Source organism: Miniopterus natalensis, chromosome 11, assembly GCF_054644295.1.
Source record: "Miniopterus natalensis isolate mMinNat1 chromosome 11, mMinNat1.hap1, whole genome shotgun sequence".
In the NCBI taxonomy this organism is placed as follows: Eukaryota; Metazoa; Chordata; class Mammalia; order Chiroptera; family Miniopteridae; genus Miniopterus; species Miniopterus natalensis.
The window spans coordinates 12,722,777-12,730,218 of record NC_142091.1 but is presented as its reverse complement, the minus strand read 5'-3'; the positions used below and the strand labels follow the sequence as shown (position 1 = coordinate 12,730,218).

The 7,442-nt window shown below is 50.1% G+C and overlaps 1 pseudogene; it reads right to left on the bottom strand.

Moving 5' to 3' along the window:
* Positions 1-364: 364 nt before the first annotated feature.
* LOC107529984 (m7GpppN-mRNA hydrolase-like) lies at positions 365-5,302 on the bottom strand (annotated as a pseudogene).
* Positions 5,303-7,442: the final 2,140 nt, after the last annotated feature.

The window sequence follows — 7,442 nt, the reverse complement described above, 5'->3', positions numbered from 1 at the left end:
CGGATGTTTCTCTCTCACATCGATGCTTTTCTCTCTCTTTTCCTCTTCCTCCTTCTCTCTGTGAAAAATGAATAAAAGCATTTTTCTTGAAAGAATATAAACCACAATCAGAGAACAAAATACCTTAAAAAAGCAACATAAATTTATTAGCCAAACAGTAAAAAGATGCATCTGTAGAAAAGCTTGTAACTGCGTTTTCAGTTTAAACTCATGGATATTACTCTGTACAGAGAGCAATATCTTCAGAAACCTCATTGCCTCCCTGCAGTTCTTTAAAACACCTGAGAAAGGTAAGGTGCAGAGAGGCCCCCTTCAAATGCATTGGGCCCCTGCGCTTGGGGCTCCCACAGAACACCTGACGCTCTCAAAGGGCCAGGATTTTCGTGACAGCGTCATGGTCAACCTGACACTCAGAGAGGCTCTGGATGGAAAGGGGAACTTGCGGTGTCCATCACATGCCCCACACTGTCCCTCCGCAGGGTCTAGCACCTGGCCTTCCCCAGAGGCAGGTAAGTCACGTGCAGCATCGGTTGCAAAATTATCCTGAAGATTTCATGGATGAAGCTTGTTTTTATACATATTTCATCAAGCGATTCCACTGTTTGGCTGGCTGACGGGCTATGGACCCATGTGTTCTCTTCTTGACACTGCTTTCTGCCATTTCCCCTCACACTTTGATTCTTTGCTTTTAAAATATCAGACATTTCAGAAAAAGTATTATGTGACGTTGCTGCAGTGGTTGGCTGTGCTTTACCCACTGGGCACCAGAAGAACCTTTGGGAAATAACTACCAACTGTGCTGAAATTTGCTTTGACTCCGTGTTTTTCCAGTGTAAAGGTTTAGGTGGTGAGCTGTAGAGAACCCACTGTCAGTCTGAGGAATCTCCAAAGCTACGAGAAAGCCAGTCCCTTACAGGTCCGATAATAGGATCGGCCATCAAAAAGTTGTGAGGAGCCAAACCAAGTTTGGATTTGGGAGTCATTTCTTTTCCGTGACAGGGCAACTTCTCTGTGGAGAACCGCACAATGTTCTGAATCTCTCTTCTGCTTTTCAGGTCAAATGTTGTGTCTTTCGGAATTCCTGGAATGATGTTCAGACAAGCAAGCTGGTCATGGATTTGAAGTGCAATGTAATCATCGCTTACAACTACAATATTTGCTATCAAAACCAGTTTCTTAAAAGACCACTCTAGCAGTCCCACCAGGAGGAGCTTCTTTATTTACTTTTCCTGTAGAAATGCCCAGCTGGATTTCGCTAGGTATCCTTGAACCAACAGTACATGTTCAAGTGTCTCGTCAAGAATAATTGCACCATATGTTGATATCCCATTTCATATTCCATCCAGTCATCCAAAACGGCTTCCACATCCTGTCCTTGAGGCAGCAAAAGTGAGCAGTGACTCAAGGCAGCTCTAGCAAAGTCTCTGATCCCACACTGAGGGAATCCTGGTGTGTCCTGCATGTAGGAATCCAAGTAAAACCAATGGGCAGGTTCAATCTGAAAACACAATGAAATAGCATTGTGTGCTGGGGCTGTGCAAAATAAATCGGCTTCAGAGATTGTGCAGGATGCTGCCGGGGATCCAGGGTACGGCACGGAGCCCCTGGCTCACCAGGGAGCAGGTTCCCTCAAGCACACCAACTTTGTGTTAGCTCTTCCCCTTCTTCTGCTGAAATTGCTTCCTCTGCTCCGGAGCGTGAAGCGTCTCCTTGAGAATTTCCTGACGGATGGAAGGAAGGGAACAAGCCTTAATGACCAGAGCCACCCATGTGAGGGATCCCAGGGCAGAACCAGACTTCACAGGGCCCCTGCAGCAGGACAGGCCCAGCCATCCTGACTCCCAGGCCAGCTCCCTGCCCAGGCCACTCAGGCTTGCTCAACGTGATTCAATAGTGCGGACGGGGTGCAGGGATTGGGAGCCAGGGAGGGGCTGAGAAGGTGGAAGTGGAGAGCTCGGGGAGATACTGTAACCATCGATGATCCCTGGAGCTCAAGCGCCTGGATGAGACCAGGTCCTTCAGGGTGAGAGTCATAAAATGAGGGGCTGGGGATGAGTTACAAAGAGGAGCTTACGGATAGGAAAGAGAAAACGTGACAGAGAGGAAAGGAAATAAATTCCAAACGCTTCCTTGCTCACTCTGTCTGGGTCTTCATCATCTTTACGTAGTGTTCAAGTGGACAATGGCAGCGACAATGTTGGGGTGGCCATGGGAAAGGAGAAGGGAGAGATGGATGGATGGATGGATGGATGGATGGATGGATGGATGGATGGATGGATGGATGGATGGATGGATATGTGAATAGATGGGTGGGGGCACAGGTGGCTAAGTGGGCAGGAGGATAGATGGATGAATGAATGGACAGGCAGATAGAGGAATGGAGACCTTGAATGGATTAGAATATGGCTGAATGGGGGGAGGAGTAGATGGGACAATGTGTGCAAGGGCACTTCAGTGGTGGGTGGATAAGAAGAAGGATGAGTTGTTACGATATTAATTTTGTATGGTGATAGATATATTGTGGTGATCCCATTGTAAGGTACACAAATGTCAAGTCACAATGTTGTACACTTGAAATTAATAGAATACTGAATACCAACTATACATTAATGAACAAAATTGTTAAAGGATATATAAGTTGATAAATAAGTGAATGAATGGATAGATGGGTGAGTGGACGGACAGGCAGGGAGACAGGAGGGTGGATGAGTGAGGGAGTCCTGGGATGAAAGGGTAGCCCAGAGCCCTCTGACCAACACTCTGACTTTCCTTCTTGCTGTCTCCAGCTGCCACCACCGCCGTGGGCCTCCTGGTTTTCCCTGTCAGCCTGGCCTCCCCTTCCCCCAAGGAAGCCTGTGGAGCCTCCTCTGTGTACCGCAGTGGACAGTGCCAGCTGGGCTGGGGCTGAGTGACTGTCATCCTCATTTCAGCCCTGGCCAGCCTCCTGCCCATGACCAGGTGGCCACACAGGACCCAAATACAGGACAGGGCCATGCTCTTCTCCAGCGACACTGAGAAAATCATCCTTATGCCAGAAATGAGCAAATAAAATTTTCCCAGGAGGAGCAAAAAGAGCTCATACGACAGCTATATGAAATCACCACATACCCAGGATCAAATCCCAACTCTGCTGCTCCCTTGCTGTGTGACCTCAGGCAAGACACTTCACCTCTCTGGACATTAGTGTATTCTTCTGTGAAATGGGGGGAGGAGGTGAAATATTTCCTACCTCATCCAATTGTTAGGATGGGAAGCCACGGAAACTAAGGTCACAAGCAGAAAATAATTGCCATCTGGGGACCCCTCTTGTGCATGGACCTTGGGGTACATGGTACACAGTTTCCAAAATGGGCTCAATGATTTTCCTGCCTACTCTGAAGCTAGGCTAGGCCATGTGACCAGCGCTGGCCATGGGGTGTTAGCAAAGTCCCAAGGGCACAGACTTAAAAAGAGCTTGTGTGTCTCTCTCTGTGATCTGTGTTCACTATGATAACATGCCCAGGTTGGCCTGCTGGAGGATGACCTGTGCAGCAGAGCCAAGTCACCCAGGCAGCTGCGAGGCCCAAGAAGGTCAACAAAACTTACAGTTGACCTTCAGAGTAGAACTGCCCTGCTGACCCACAGACTCACAAGTAAAGGAAATGTGTGTTGTCGGAAGTCACTGACCTTCGGGGGTTGCCTGCTATGCAGTAGTCGTGTGGCCCTTGATGGCTGATACATCACTAGTGAAGAGAACTCCCTCTTGCCTTGGGCCGATGAACTGGAGAATCCCTAAGAACAGAAGTGTCTGTCTTGGTCACTGAAGTATTCCTACCTTCCAGGACATTCCTGATGGTACCTGGCACATAACAGGCACTCAGTAGCATTTGGTGAATAAATGAAAGTCTAGCACAGCACTAGGGGCTCTGGACACACTATCTGTTTAAACTGCACACAAACCTCCCCTCTAAACCATTATTCCCATTTGATAGATATGGAAAGTGAGGCCCACAACTATGGGTGCTTGCCTGCGGCCCCAGAGCTGGGAAGTGGTGGGGCTGGAGTTCAAACTCAGGTCAGACTCCAGTCACCGTCCACCCAATAGCTAGGGTGACCCTCTGTCCCGAGGGCCCAGACACCCATCCCTCACCATGCCTGCCGCACCCTGAGGGCGTGGATCCTGGCCTTCACGCCCTCCCCGCTCCCTGAGCTAAGCTGCCCGTCACCTTGATGCTGATGGCGGAGGCCCGGGCATCATTTGGTGCAGTGACCGCCAGGCTGGCCCCTGGTGAGCACTTAGCCAGGGCAGCTGTGCGGGGCTCCCGCAGCCTCTGCCGCACGACTGCCCCACAGCCCAGCCACTCTGCCGGGGTCTGTGTGCAGCGGCCTGAGCCTGCTCATCCGCCTGCCAGGGCACATGGTGCACGGTCACCGGAAACGCCGGGACCCCTGGAGAGAGCCAGTCCCACAGGAAAAGGGTGGCTCTGACCTGGGACCCTGTGCCTTGGAAACACCCATTGAACATCCATGGAGTAACATCCAACATACATAAACCGAGCACCTACTATGCGCCAGGCAGGGGCTAGGCTCTGGGAACAAACAAAAGTGAGCAAGGCTACTTCTTTCTTCCAACCCATCCTTCCTTTCCTCCCTCCCTCCCTTCCTTCCCTCCCTCCTGCTCCCCGGCCTCATTTAATTTGAGGAGCACCTGCTACGTGCTAGGCACCCAGCTCGGCCTCTGGGCTACAAGACGGGCGGGCGGGCCACTCATGCCTCCAGCCACTGGCCGCTGGAAGTACCGAGGGCCTCCCACACGCCCAGCACGGGGCTGGGTGCTGAGGTCACAAACATGAGCAAAGCCGCCCACGTCCTTCCCTTACAGCAGTGGCCTCAGAGGAGAGCGCAGATTTCAACCCCTTCCCTCGTGGGGTTTCAGCAGAGAGCAGGGCCTTCGAGTTGTTTCTGTGCTGCACAGCCCAGGTGACCCAGGTTCTGGGTCGGCCAGACCTCTGGGCACAGACGGAACAGAAAGCTGATGGAAGGACGTGGAGGGGAAGGACGGGAGGTGAGGGGCAGGGAGACTGTCCCCTGCCCAGTTGGGGGGATCCTTTAGCTATTCAGGGCTTTAGGAGAGAGGTTCTGGGTCTGCCCTGCCCGAGGGCCTCTCCCGAGTGGCTCCTTCCCATCAACCTCCTGAAGACTCGCCCAAACCCACCTCCCCATTCCCACCGCCGTCCTGGGCTAGGCCTCCATGGCCCTGCACCTGACGACCCCAGCAGCCTCCTTCCGGGGCCTGCTTGTCGCAGCCTGGCCCCTCCGCCATCCACCACTCAGCAGCCTTACCCCTTGTTTCCGCTGCAGCCCACCTCTCACTGCTGCCCCTCACCCATTTGGATGTTCCTGCCACCCACCTCCATCTCGCCCTTCCACCCCTCCCCACACAAGCACACCCGCACACACACCACATCACGCAACAGCCTCCTCTAGGGATCTGCTCCTCTGTCCCCTCTTCCTAGAGGCCCTTCCTCACCCTCCTTGCCTGGAAGGAAATTCCTTTCAAGAATTCGGGTGGCATTCTGCCCGGCACAGGTGCCTTCTGGGTGATCACACAGGCCTTGGGTTTGCCTCCATCTGACTGCACAACCCCTCTCACCTGGCAAGGACTTCATCTAAGGCAGCCTCGGGTCCCCAGGCCTGAGCACAGGGCCCGGCACGACGGACTTCTCAGTTACTGTCTGCCCAGGACCCGCTGGCAGGGGGTGAAGCGTGGAGGGGCCTCAGGCTGGCACCGAGATGACAGTTTACTGGCACCGCCTCATCCTATGGAACCGCACTGTGGGAAAGTTTCCATTCTCAACTCTCCTTCGACTTCTCTGATCAGAGGACAGCAGGCTCCTTAACACTTTATAATCTCCCCTTGAAGAGAGACCAGGCCTCAGACAGACTACTGCTCCTATGTAGATGGAATATATCATGTTTTCATATTCTACGTATTCTTATTGTTTCCTCTTATTTAGGGCAAGTCATATTGGTTTTCCATTGAAGGCAGGGGTATAAAATCACTTCTTAAGTGAGTTATATACATTTTAAGTGAGTCCAGTTTCAAAGACAAATATTAGGTAAATAGCACAGATGGGACACAGATATGAAGTATAAAATACCATGAGGATTTGAAAATTTAGTAGGAATAAAAGAATCTAGAATTCCTCATTAATAACTTTTCTTCAGAATATATGCTGAAATGGTATCCTATTGGATATACTGGGTTAAATAAAGTATATTATTAAACTTAATGTCACTGATGAAATGACACACAAGTGCAGACACACACGAGCAGATGCAAAAACTGGTGCAAATCGCACTAGAGTCTGTCATCTAGTCAGTGCTATTATGCTGATGTCAACGTCCTGGTTTCACAACTCACTACACTTCTAGTTTCCGCTGGGGGAAGCTGGGTTAAGGGGACACAAGACATCTATATTATTTTTGTAACTTCTTGTGAACTTACAATTATTTCAAAATAATAAGTGTAAAATATTAATGGTATCTGTTTCTTGTTTATTTTAAACTACTAAAACATTGAAAATTACAGCATGGTATTAGCTGAAGATTACTAACTACAGTGTACTATATATCAATGCAACAGAACAGAGAATCCAGAAATAGGCCGACACTCACGTGCCCCATTGGTTTTCACAAAGATGCAAAAGCGATTCTCCTGAGGAAGGAGAGCCTTTCAGCAAATGGTGCTGGAGGAACCAGACGTCCATAGGCAAGAGCTGAACCTCGACCTAAGTAGCACATTGTATACAGCAATGAACTCAAATGGGTCACAGACTTAAATGGAAAAAGTAAAACTATTAACATTTTAGAAAAAAAATGGGAGAAAATCTTCAGCATCTAGGGCAAAATAATTCTTAGGCTTGACCCAAACACAATCCATAGAGGAAAAATTGATAAATTGAATCTCATCAAAAATTTTAACCTGTGTTCAACAGAACTGTAGGACAATATCACAACCAGGGCGTTGACACTGGTGACACCGCCCAGCCCTGATGAGGATGCAGGTGGCGCCCACTCATATATTGCTGGTGCGAATATAAAACCCCACAGCCACTGCGAACGCTGGGCAGTTTCCTATGAAACTAAGCAGGCAAAAGCAAGCATTTATGTTTCTTATTAAACTAACCAGATGACCAAGCAAGTACACTCTTGAGCATTTATCCCACAGAAATGACAACTTATTCTCACACAAAAACCTGTACACACATGCTCAGCGCACCTTTATTTGTAAGAGCCCGAAGCCCTGGAAACAGCGCCCCGGCCCAGCGACAGGGGGAGGCGAGCACAGTGTGCGGCACCCACGCACGGAGCCCTCTCAGCCGGGAGAGCGACCGGCCACTGACACCCACACGGCTTGGATGGAGCGCCAGAGAATTACGCTGAGGGGAAAAAGTGAATCC